We start from the raw sequence: 12,623 nt of genomic DNA on the forward strand, positions 1-12,623 counted from the left end.
CAAATGGAGTTTTTAGCACCGGTTCCCCCTTATAACCTCGGCAACTTTAAGGAGACCCCACAAGAGACTACATGGTTACCCTGAAGCAGCAGCACCTGCATTGGTTGGACATTTAAAATGGATGCTAATTGCACAGGCATCCGATAAAGCAGTACATGTCCTGATATTAAACCTCTATGCAGCTTGAAAACAGAGTTAATAATCCCACCCTGAACTCTCTCTTCAATATTCAAATTGCTGTAAACTTGCCCCAGAAAGAGATGCTCACTCTGGGAATTGGCACCTTCAGGAGCAGAGACTGAATGGGGCCATCTATAGAGCTGCTGGAATCGAGTGGCTGTCCTGAAGCTGCACAACTTACTCCTGGACTTCTGTGTGAATAGCAGATTCAGGACGGCAGCAGCACTGAGCTTAAAGCTAAGTGTAACAGTCAGCAGAAGCTAGGCAGCACTGCCAAATCTCGCAGTTTTTTTGTGAGTCTCATGCTCTTGGATGGGTTTTTCCCCCCTACAGCCCCACCCAGCTACTGGAGTCAAGTGATTATGAGAGAATCTCAGGTTTCTTTGAAGTAGGCATCTAGCCCTCATGGCTGTAGAGAAAAGTCTGAAAATGCAACCCCCCCCTCACCTCAAGTGCTCCAAAAACAGTTGCCAAATTAAAAAAAAATCCCAAATGCATTTATTGTTAAAACACTTTTTTTTTTTTAAGGCAATCTCATAATCTTTGAATACTTGGGGCTGGCAATACTGAGGAGTTGGGGCAGTGTGATACTGGCAAGACCCAGGCATGGTACTGTCTCCTTTTCAACTCATCACCCACACAGGGCATCCTCTACTACCTCTGTGCATTCACACACAACCAGGGCAGTGGGGAGCACAGAGGAGCTACAGAACTGCAGCAGGAGAAATTCATCATTTTTCACTAGCCAGTTAAACACATCCCAATATGCCCACTAAGTCATACCTTTAAGACTGATTTCCCCCACTCCCATCCCTGCTTAGGGACATTAGCAGAAGAGTCTCGGAGCACGACAATTGCTACATTAGCCTGCAGTCCCAAACCTGGGAAATGTAGGTCACTGATCTTAGAGGTGGCCTAGTTTCACAGCCTCAAATAGAAACTTTCCCAGATCGAGGTTCTCTCGGTCCAAAAATAATCTGAAGCACATGCTTGAAAGTTCCAGCTTCCCTTTATATTCAAATAGATGGACATGACCATCTCCTTAACGAGACACTGTACAGATATTTTTATAAAGCACTGTGTGCTTACACATTACTTTGACAGACACAAACACGACCTTGATCTATAGATATGAGATACACACAGGGAGTTCTATTTGCATGTGCATATTTTCTCACAATAAAATCGGGATAGAATTGAAATGCTACAATGGATGGATTTTTTATAACGAGTGCTGGCTCTTTCTAAAAGTAGCCCAAGCGGAGGGCATGGACAAGGGTAGGGCAGATGGGTGACCCCATCATGGCAGCTCAGTAATGCCAATAGCTCAGGTTTCCTGGAGTGCCTTCTTTGGCAGCAATGGAGTATTCGGTGAGCTCAGGAATCAGATACACAAACGCAGCTCCCTGGCATGGGGAAAGACCCAGCTCCATGCTTTAGACCAATTGGCAGTCGTGGAAGGGATAGCGATCTGGCTACTGGTGCATCAATCTAGAAGAGGTGTGAGGATGCTAGTATCGGAGGCTCAGGGGTGACATTCTGGTTCCATCCAAGTCAATGGGAGTTTTGCCATGGACTTCAGTGGAGTGAGGATTTCATTCCGCACTGGGGCAGAGGGCGAGCAGGCTGGTTTCCTTGAAGACCGTGCTTGCTATGCCGCGCTGCTTTGTTCTTCTGCCACCCGCGATGCCAGCCACACCACTCCCTTCAGTCTACCCTCCACCTCTGGTCTCCACACCTTCCTCCATGCCACCCCAACTCCAGGAATAGCTTTTGTTGTTCAGAATGGTTCAAATATGCAGCCTGGAACCCAAGCCCAGTCAAACACCCTCAAGAAGAGAACCCAGGCCGGCAGCCCCTCTCAGAATTAGCAGGATGTCTGAAATGACACTAGTACATTGGATTATAAACATCACCGCCCAGGAGTTAAGCAGAAAGAAGGAGAAGACGAAGAGGAAAAAATATTCTGTACCTTCAAACAGCACCATCAGAGAAGAAATGGAGAAGCCACATCCCTTTGGATTGAATGTTATGCAAATATTCCGAGTGCTCAGATACCATGGTGATGTGCACACAGCAGATCAGAGCATCCAGATCAGGTCACCCAGCTTGTTAAGTTACTCTTCTAGAGCCATGCTATGATCAAAACCAGGGCTTCTAAAATTCTCCTCTGAGTATTTGGTAGTGTAGCAGGAGATAGCAAAGCCTCAGGGACAGGCTGCTGAGGTCAGTATTATTCCTGCTTGCACAGTTGGGCGAAATCAAAATGACAAGCTCTGTTCTGATCAGCGATTCAGGACTGAGGATCCAAAAGAGAGAAATCACATCACGCATAAAGCCATGCACGCTTGTTGGGGAGGTCTCCTCCCAACGCAGAGTTCTTTCCTCTTTGTACAAGTTGTAATTAGCTCCCTCTTTCCGTCAGCTGAAGGAAAGTGGCTCAATCCAGCTTCAGTTTGCCTCAGTGAAGAATGCTCTTGGTGAGCCAGTCCGGCGTAAGGGTCCCGTTCACTCTTTAGGGGTCAGACTTGGACAGACAGAGGTGCCTTGACATGACAGCTAGCTTGAAATTCTGCACAGCTTCTCCCAGGACACAGTTTTGGTCCCATATTGTCTGTTTATGTAGGTCACTGCAGGAACCATGTCCTAACAGATCATGAAATGTCACTTCAGCCTCTTGTTTGATGTAAAAGAGGGTTTTCTCACCTCCTACAGCTTCAGGCTGCTGCTCCGAGATCTAGTTCCTCTCAGTGAGTCCACTTTCCCCAAAGCAACTGTAAACACTGACTTTGGAGTGACAAGCCCATGCTGCAGAACTCTGCAGAAGGTCACGGGGCCTTTACATGAACCCCTCTTTCTGGTAGGGAAGGAAGTTGATCCATCACCGTCTATGTAGCCCACAAAGTATGTCCATGAGCCTCCTGTCTGATCTGTTCAGGGAGGACCTCATGCAGTCCCGTTTTTGGAGGCTTGATGCCAGATTTTTTGTTGTTTTTTGTTTTTTTTTTTAAAGTCAGCTGGAGCATGTTGTATAAGCTCTCGGTCTCTAAGGTTCTTATATGGCCCCCATTACTGTACTGGGCCTCTTCATTGTAATTACTTTCAAAACATCCCTAGTTGGTAGGCAAGTGCTATCCCTAGTTTACACATGGGAAACAGAAGTTAAATGACTTTCCCAAGGTCCCCCAGGAAATCTGTGACAGAGCTGGGAACTAAGTCCTGAGCCTGAGTACTCGATTGCTGGACCATCTTTCCTACAGTTGCCAGCGTGGTGTCTGTTTATAGTCTCGTGTACAGCTGTATAAAAAGACGACTAAATCGTGTTTTATCCAGGCATAGAAAATACAGACCAGGGTCTTGCTGTCACTGAAATCAATGGAATAACTCCACATTTACACCAGCGTAGCAAAGCAGGATCTGGCCCAATGATTTTTATTCCCACTCAGGCAAACGGGGAAAAGCAATTAGCACAGTAAGTATGAAGAACACCTTGTGCATCTTAAGGATTCATTGGCCAGAAATTAATAGAATGTTAAATCTAACGTCCCCACACATGCCATCTGCTCGTTCAGCAGCACCTCCGCTAGACTGCCTGTCTCTGGCAAATGTTCCACCAAGAAGCAGACTTATTTTGCCCAGGCACAGCTAGTATCCGCTGCCTTTCAGACAAATCCAGACCTCACTAGACCTATGTTTACTCAAACGAAGCGCCCAGTGAAATAGCATGTCTTCTGGTCACGCATATTGATAACTGGTCAGCAGGGAGTTTAACCAACAGGTGCATGAATCTTCCATAGCAGAGAAGCTACATTTTACCCACAGCAACGAATAACCAGCAAAGCTGATTCCTCCAGGACATTTCAGGTCTTCGGATGGTGCTGTGCATGTGACTCTAGGTGGCACTGTGCATATTGACATTATAGCATTATACGAAGTTGTTGGTGTCAGTGGGCAGGTCTACACTACGGGATTAAGGCGACCTAAGTTACGCAACTCCAGCTACATGAATAACGCAGCTGGAGTAGATTTAGTAGATTTAGGATTTTTCAGTTTGGCTACATGAATAACGTAGCTGGAGTAGACGTATCTTAGGTTGACTTATTGCAGTATCTAAGCCACACTGGGTCGACTGGAGAAATTCTCCCATCAACTTACCTTATGATTCTCGTTCTGATGGAGTACCAGAGTCGACAGGAGAGCGATTGGCAGTCGATTTAGCGGGTCTTCACTAGACATGCTAAATCGAGCATCCATCCATGGTAAGTGGAGACAAATCCTGTACCTTCATCTGTTTGCTACGATACAGTGTGAAAATTTGATTGTAAGCATCAACCACAGTTTTGCTTTTGCTCTTATTACCATGGATCATTGGCTCATTCATGCAACAGAAAGGAAAAAAACAAAAAACCCTCAAGTGAAAAACAAAGAAGCCGAAACTGAGTCTAGTGACACACCACCACAGGTGGGAGATATTGAGAAGCAAGCCACACAAACAGTGAAAATAAGGCCATGACACAGCATAAAGTCAAATGGAGGAATTAGCAAGAGGAAGACATACAATACTGCTTCGCTACTTGAGGACTGAAAATGTGGAGCAACCACTGTGTTTTATGCTCAGAAATGCTTGCACAAGATAGCTTAATATTTAGTGAGAGTTGCAAGTTGATTTTTTTAAATCGGTATAGGTACTTGTGTGGTGGGGAGAGGCATAAACTACTCCAGACACACAGAAGGGGGGGTGCGATCAAATAAGTTTGAGAACCAGAGTTCTATAGGTCATGCTGGTTTAACGTACTGTACTGGTTTGTACAAATGGTGGCCAGATCTGAACTCATCTTATATGGAAGGAACTCCTGCTACAGCACCGGGCAGCAGGATAAACCCTTAAATTAAGATTATTCCCCGTATGCAATGTTCCATCTTGATCCCCGTGATTGCTTGTATCAAAACCCAGCATTGCGTGCTAGGAATGGTCATCTCAACAGTTCCCCCCCCTCTGTTAAAGACAAGTGCTGCTTCCACTTGTTTCCTTCCATTCAAACTTAATAGAACTCTCTGCACCTGGATGAGCAGCCAATGCACTCCTCCGCTGGCCAAAGGTTTGGTGCCCCAGGTTTAAATGCTTTAGTGCAAATACACAGTCTGGCCACTCGAGGGGGGCAAAGGGCCACACCGTGAGAGAGAGCGTTACACCCCCACCAAAGTCCCAGAATCAGTCTCCAGCGACACAGTTCTATCGTTAACTTCTCATGTCTTTTTTAAAACATATACATCCTTGCAAGAAGCTCTTTCCCCCCCTTGTGCTTTCGCACTAATGAGTTATTCTCACTCATTCCTTTGTTACGCCAGCTCTAGTTTGACTCTTTTACATGAATGTTTCATTTTGAAAGGCTGGTATTATGTGGCAGGATTATAAACTTACTCCTGAAATGCTCCATTAATAAATAATAATCATGTTTATAAATATGCAACATAGACTATTAGTCAATTCCACAAATTCTTGGCTGCGGGAGCATAAAAGTACACCCTGCAGCTTTTATACATAGAAGAAATGAAAATAAATTCAGATTGTCTTTATAGCCCACAAATAACAAACGCTGAATAATTAACATACCCACTATCAGAAGTAAAGAACAAACCATTTGTTTCTTTAAACATGAACAAACAATGTGCAGTAAATAGGTGATTTAAAATGATTATATAGCCATGCAGGGACAATATTATTTGTCGACTTGAACAGGTCAGTAAAAAGCAGCTGTTTAGTGCCAACCATGCCAATTCCTTAAATAGCTTGAGTGTTACTAATCATCATTTTATTTAAGCTCAGCAGGATTTGGGAGTGCTAATCCTACTACAATATATTTGGCTTTCAACTGTAGGAGAGCAGGCTGGAATCCAGAATTAAATTCTGTTTTTTGGGAAACAGTAAGTTTACCATAAAACGAATTTCTGTAGGGCACCAAAGGTATTTGCAAATTCAGCAAATAGTTTTGGCTGGGGGGAAAAAAAGAGAAAATCAAAATCAGAAAATGCCAGTGTTTTGATATTTTAAAAATGACTTTGGAATGTTACGTTTTTTTTGTTTGGTTTTTTTTTTAAATTGCAGCGAGGAAAACACCAAAAATCAATCCTGGCCTCAAGTGGATGTTTGCGGGGGGGAATTTAGGATTTTTCAGTTTGGCTGGGCCACCAAAGAAACCCCCACAATATTTGTTCGGGTCCAGCAAGGAGCCACAAGGGAGAGAGCAAACAGGCATGCCCAGGGCAAATGGGTGAGGTACAGACTTCTGCAAAACAGCCTCAATACAGGTCTCGGAATGTGCTCTCGTAGATCGAGAGGGCAGTGCATGCTGGGATATGTAGTCTCAGGATGCCAGACCTCCATATTCAGTAGCAGGACATCTGGAATACACTTTTGATCTAATATCTGGGATAGTTTGAGCTTGGGCAATTGGAAATTTCACCTGTACCATGGGCTGACCATCACTTCCTGTGATTCCAGGCTAGGCGTTCTGCTCCTGTTGGGATGACTGATTTGGTATGATGGGCAGACCCCAGAGGTTAATGGAGCCTGAGCATTCCCCGAAAGCTCTGGTAGTGAATAATGCTTTTCTGACAAGACCAATCTGTCATTGGTTTAGTAGGACCTTATAACAATCTTTTGGTACTCAGCTATCAAAGAAATGGCCCTTAGACCTCCTTTGCACCAGCCTTGTCCACACAGGTGAGGCTAGTTCATGGCTGACCCCATAACAACTGGAGGGGAGATAGCTTGAGTGCTGGTGACAGAAGTTTCATCACAAGTTGACTGACTGCATTCGAGAGTCTCTCACACTGTGTCTGAGGGCAAGGAAGAGTGACCACCTTCAGGACATGCTGAATGGCCCTCATTGGTAAAGCTTTTCCATCATAACCAACAGGATTGAGTCCTTCATACAGAAGACTCTGCTTGGGTTGTGTAACCACGGAAGGGACAATAGTGAAAAAAATTCATTAAATCCCCTACACACCCTCTATGCCATTCTAATTCACTTGGGAAGCCCTTGGATACTATGGTGGGTGATCTCTTCAGCGGTACACAAAACAGTCGAGAGAAAGACCAATCATTTCTGACACTGCCCAAAGGGCACCGCTGTGACAGACTCTTGCAGGCACGTGCCAACAGAAATGAAGTAGGAAGATGTCAAATGTTGTTAACCTGATCTAAACCTTTACAAATCCAAACCTAATGAGGAGAAAGGTGGTGTCTTTTTAAAAAAAAAAAAAAATAACCTTTTCTCCAACTAAATGTATGTCAGGGCAGCAGCCTGCTGAAGAAAAGGCCACATACAGTAAAAAATTATTTATTCCAGGAAGCAGGGGCAGCCCATGAACTCAGTGGCAAAGGCTGCAGGGGCACTGACTGAACGAGCTAAGATGGATGAAGCATTTTCCACTTGTCATCAGCACAGTGATTATTTGAGGCTGATACAAGATTCAAGGTTGATATGAGATACACAAGCAAATGTATGCCCCTTCTCATCTCCTCCCACAGCCCGAAGAGATGCCTGCTCTTTGCATGCAAGTTTCAGCTCAAAGATTTAATGTGGTCCAGCCTTAGAACTAGGAGCTGAGAGGAAAAGGTTCCATCCCTGCCTCAATCACGGACTTCTTATGACCTTAGGCCAGTCACTGTCATCTCTGTGCCATCTATAAAATGGGAATACTGCCATCATTATTATTTCAGCTACAAATCACTGGTCTTGGTGCAGGAATCTAGATGGTCACAATGGCCATTCTAGCTTTAAGAATCTATGAAACAACAAAGTGGTTCTGAGTGGAAGGTAGTTGATGAACAATAAACTTTAGGATTGTGTAATAATATAAATTGAAGTTACATATTTAAAGAGAGACAGGTAATACAAACCAAGAAGAGTCAGAAAAGTGCTCAAATAAGACAGTACTGGGGGCCATAGATGTAGAATATGTAGAAGCAAGGCTAACACCGTTTGAAACATGGACGGTTGTAGGTAGAAATGGAGCTCTAACAGTAGGTCATCTAGTTTATTTCCCATTCTGTGGTTGAAGTTCTGAGATACTCCTCACTCTACCATAAAATTCCTGTTATGTGTAAGAATCTGCAGCTTAGATTCTCGGATGCTTTGTGGTGTCTCCTCTAAAACGGCAGTAATTAGGACAGAACTGGAACATTAAGGATTTGCTTGTGTTCTCCTGTTAGAGTAATATAGTTTAACTCCTTCAGGGTTAGCCTTCCACTACACCAGAAATATCATAGAAATGTAGGACTGACAGGATCCCGATAGGTCACCTAGTCCAGTCCCCTGCAGTGAAGCAGAACTAAGTGTTACCTAGAGTCACTATCCCAGACAGGTGCTTGTCCTGGCCAAAGTTTGCAGATGATACCAAGCTGGGAGGGGTTCGGCCAGTGATGAAGTAGATCTCTGGACTGGGTGAGGGGATCATGAGCCACAGCACTCAACAGAGCCTCATGCGCCATTCAAGTCCTCCAAAGTTGTCCAGCAAACAGGAACGAGGAGTTAGAGCTCATGTAAATAACCAGAACCCCACACACACACACACACAAAAGCAGGACAGAAAAAGCCTAGAAATCAACCTTACACACTGTAAGCAATAAAGGACCTTATCTATTTTTTATTTTGCCTTTCAGCTTTAAAAACAACTGCTTCAGGAAAACTAAGTGGCAAATAGAAAAGGAGGACTTGTGGCACCTCAGAGACTAACCAATTTATCTGAGCATAAGCTTTCGTGAGCTACAGCTTACTTCATCGAATGCATTCAGTGGAAAATACAGTGAGGAGATAAATCTTTTCAGCACGTTCAGCTCATTTAGTTAGCCATGAATGAGTAGTCACTGGGAAACTAAGCCCTTATGAGATACTGCAAACAACTGCAGAGGGAGAACATTCATGCTAGAAATTAGAAGTAGAAGAAACCTCTTGTATCAGGTCATTCAGTCCATCCCCCTGCCAAGTCACTATTATGCTTTTAACTTTACTAATCCAGCTGAGCTATCAGTGTCCCAAGCAAATTAGCGTTTCCACTATTTTCCTTGGAAACAGTTTCATACTCTAATAGATCTCACTGTCAGGAATGAGTCAGCTCTTCAATATTCAACCCTTTTTAAGAAGGGCATCACAAACCACTGCCACCCAAGTTTTGTTCTTATTGCTGTTATTGTTATCCCTACGATCACCACCACTGTATGAGAGAAAAAACTTTTTTTTTTTTCCAGTTTGTCCACTTTGCATCCAAGTCAGCACTGACAATGCAAGCCCTGTCCTAGGCACAGCACAAGTGTGGTTACCAGCTCCAGCAGCAAAGCTGAAACTGAAAAGGCAGCAGGCAGACACATGCACATTGAGAAAGGGAGAGGGCTGAAGTGCATTTGGCATTACCCTCAGCACCATGCAAAATCCTTCTAAACATCAGAGGAGAAAAGTTTTTTTTAAAACATCTAAACAAAAAGGCAGGGCAAGCTTCGTCAGAAAACTTAGCTTTTAATAATTAATCAAACAACTTGGTAATACCCTTTCACATTTATCCCATTACTCCTACTTATACACCCCAAATAAGTCAAGCTGACTCCATAGTATTTGTAGAGTTCAAATATTTGTGGTATTATGCCTGCCTTCCCTTCCCACCTACAGCCCCAGCCTTGGGAGTCTCTTTGCCAAGCTATATGTTTTAAACTCTTAATCTTTCCTCACACACCACTTTCTCCAGGCCCATGATCATTTTAGCTTCACTTCTCCAAGCTCCTTCCCATTTGTCCCCATCTTTCTAATGAGAAGTTGCCTGGAAATGAATTCAGTATTCACAAGTCAACCCAGAAACAGTATTAGCTACCTGCTCTCATTACATGGTCTTCTTATGTCTGCAGCCCAAAACTGGGAGAGAGAGCCTCCCAGCTCTGTAGCGTTCCCGAGAGCACAGTGCAAACTGCATGAAAATATTCAATTTAGTATCTTGCTGCTTCTGTCACAAACCTCTAGGCTTCATGCCCTGCTCCACCAGGAGTGAGTTAAATACCTTAGGAAAAGTATAACAAAGATGGCCTTCACCTCCCCACAAAGAGCTGCAAAATAGCTGATCTGTTGTGGTTGGTGGCTGAAGCCTGATGGCATTTTAATAGGTTTATTATGAATCAGGATGTTTAAATTCACTTTGCAGGCAGCAGGACATAATTTAAGAGACACCAACTGGACAGCAGCTGCTCTTTGTCTGCAGCACAGAATTACCTTTAGACTATTACTGCAATTGTTATCAAGTGAAGAATGAAAATGTCAGGACCAAGACAATCTGATGCAACAGGGAGAGGCAGCGAACTGGCTCATGCAAGGGATGATGCATATAATAATCCTTTGTTGGTAGGCTCTCTTCACACTACTCCAGGGTCTAGAAAGGTATAAGACTGTACTTGAAATAAGGGTTGTACGAGAAGAGGACTGGCCCATGAAGAGCCTAAGCAGACTATCGCCTCCATGATAGTAGCATCGATAGAAAGCATGTATCTGACACAAACCCCTTAAGCTGTCTTAAACCAAAGCTTTATTATCCAGCATAACAAGGATACTTTGCACTGCCAGAGTGATTGCACCCGAACACCTGAGCACTTCACGAACACCCAATCCAGTCGTGTCGGGTAGGCTGGATCCTGGCTTCACAAATGGGAAACCTGTGGGCTTCCCTTTAAAAATGGGAAACAAAAGAGACTACCCTGAAAGCTGCCTGCAATTAGGTTAGTCTGCATCGCGCTCAGGGAAACCACAGGCTGCCGTGTTCCCAGTGGGTGGGGTGAAAAAGGCCCAGCTCAAAGGCTTTCAAAGGCAAAAAAGCTTGGAAGCTTGGGGCAGCCAGGTATGCAGGCTCCAGGGTAGCAAAGGTGGGTTCAGTGAGCTGCAAAATGTTCATCCCTATTGACTAGGAGCTGAAGAAAACTCAGTGACTTTTGTCCGCATGATTCCAGGCTGTTGAGTTGAGTTGTGGTGAGGACCAACCTGGATCGTGTTGATTCATTTTCTTCCCTGAGACAGCCGGTCACTGCGCCATGTTGCCTGTGTTGCCCTCCTTGTATCTGTCTACTTTGGACCTCCGGACAAAGGGGCTTGCACATTAGATTCTGGGAGTCATCATTACTGGGGGACGAAGCAAGATTCCCCTTTATATTGACTGAACTTCACCAGTGACACCTTCTCTCTTAAGAACATAAGAGCAGCCATACTGGGTCAGGTCCATCTAGCCCAGTATTCTGTCTTCCGACAGTGGCCAATGCCAAGTGCCTCAGAGGGCATGAACAGAACAGGTAATCATCAAGTGATTTATCCCATCGCCTATTCCCAGCTTCTGGCAAAGAGAGGCTAGAGACACCATCCCTGCCCATCCTGGCTAATAGCCATTGATGGACCTATGCTCCCTGAATTTATCTAGTTCTTTTTTGAACGCTGTTATAGTCTTGGCCTTCACAACATCCTCTGGCAAGGAGTTCCACAAGTTGACTGTGCGTTCCGTGAAAAAAATACTTCCCTTTGTTTTAAACCTGTTGCCAATTAATTTCATTTGGTGCCCCCAGTTTGTGTTATGAGGAATAAATGACACTTCCTTCTTTACTTGCTCCACACCAGTCATGATTTTATAGACCTCTATCACATCCCTCCCCTTAGACATCTCTTTTCCAAGCTGAAAAGTCCCAGTCTTCCTAATCTCTCCTCATACCGCAGCAGTTCTATACCCCTAATCATTTTTGTTGCTCTTTTCTGAAACTTATCCAGTTCCAAAATGTTTTTTTGGTTTTTTTTGAGATGGGATGACCACATCTGCACGCAGTATTCAAGATGTGGGTGTACCATGGATTTATATAGAGGCAATATGATATTTTCTGTCCTATTATTATCTATCCCTTTCTTAATGATTCCCAACATCGTTCACGGTTTTGACTGCCGCTGCACATTGAGTGGATGTTTTCAGAGAACTATCCATGACACCACTCAAGAAGAGATCTCGGGAAATAGCTAATTTAGACCCCATCATTTTGTATGTATAGTTGGGATTATGCTTTCCAATGTGCATTACTTTGCATTTAACAACATTGAATTTCATCTGCCATTTTGTTGCCCGGTCACCCAGTTCGGAGAGATCCTTTTGTAGCTCTTCGGTCTGCCTGGGACTTAACTATCTTGAGTAGTTTATCATCTGCAAATTTTGCCACCGCATTGTTTACCCCTTTTTCCAGATCATCTATGAATACGTTAAATAGGGCTGGGCCCAGTACAGACCCCTGGGGGACAGCACTATTTACCTCTCTCCATTCTGAAAACTGACCATTTATTCCTACCCTTTGTTTCCTATCTTTTAACCAGTTACCAATCCATGAGAGGACCCTCCCTCTTATCCCATGATGAATTACTTTACTTAAGAGCCTTTGG

The sequence above is a fragment of the Chelonia mydas genome, chromosome 10 (genome assembly GCF_015237465.2).
Source record: "Chelonia mydas isolate rCheMyd1 chromosome 10, rCheMyd1.pri.v2, whole genome shotgun sequence".
Lineage (NCBI taxonomy): Eukaryota > Metazoa > Chordata > Testudines > Cheloniidae > Chelonia > Chelonia mydas.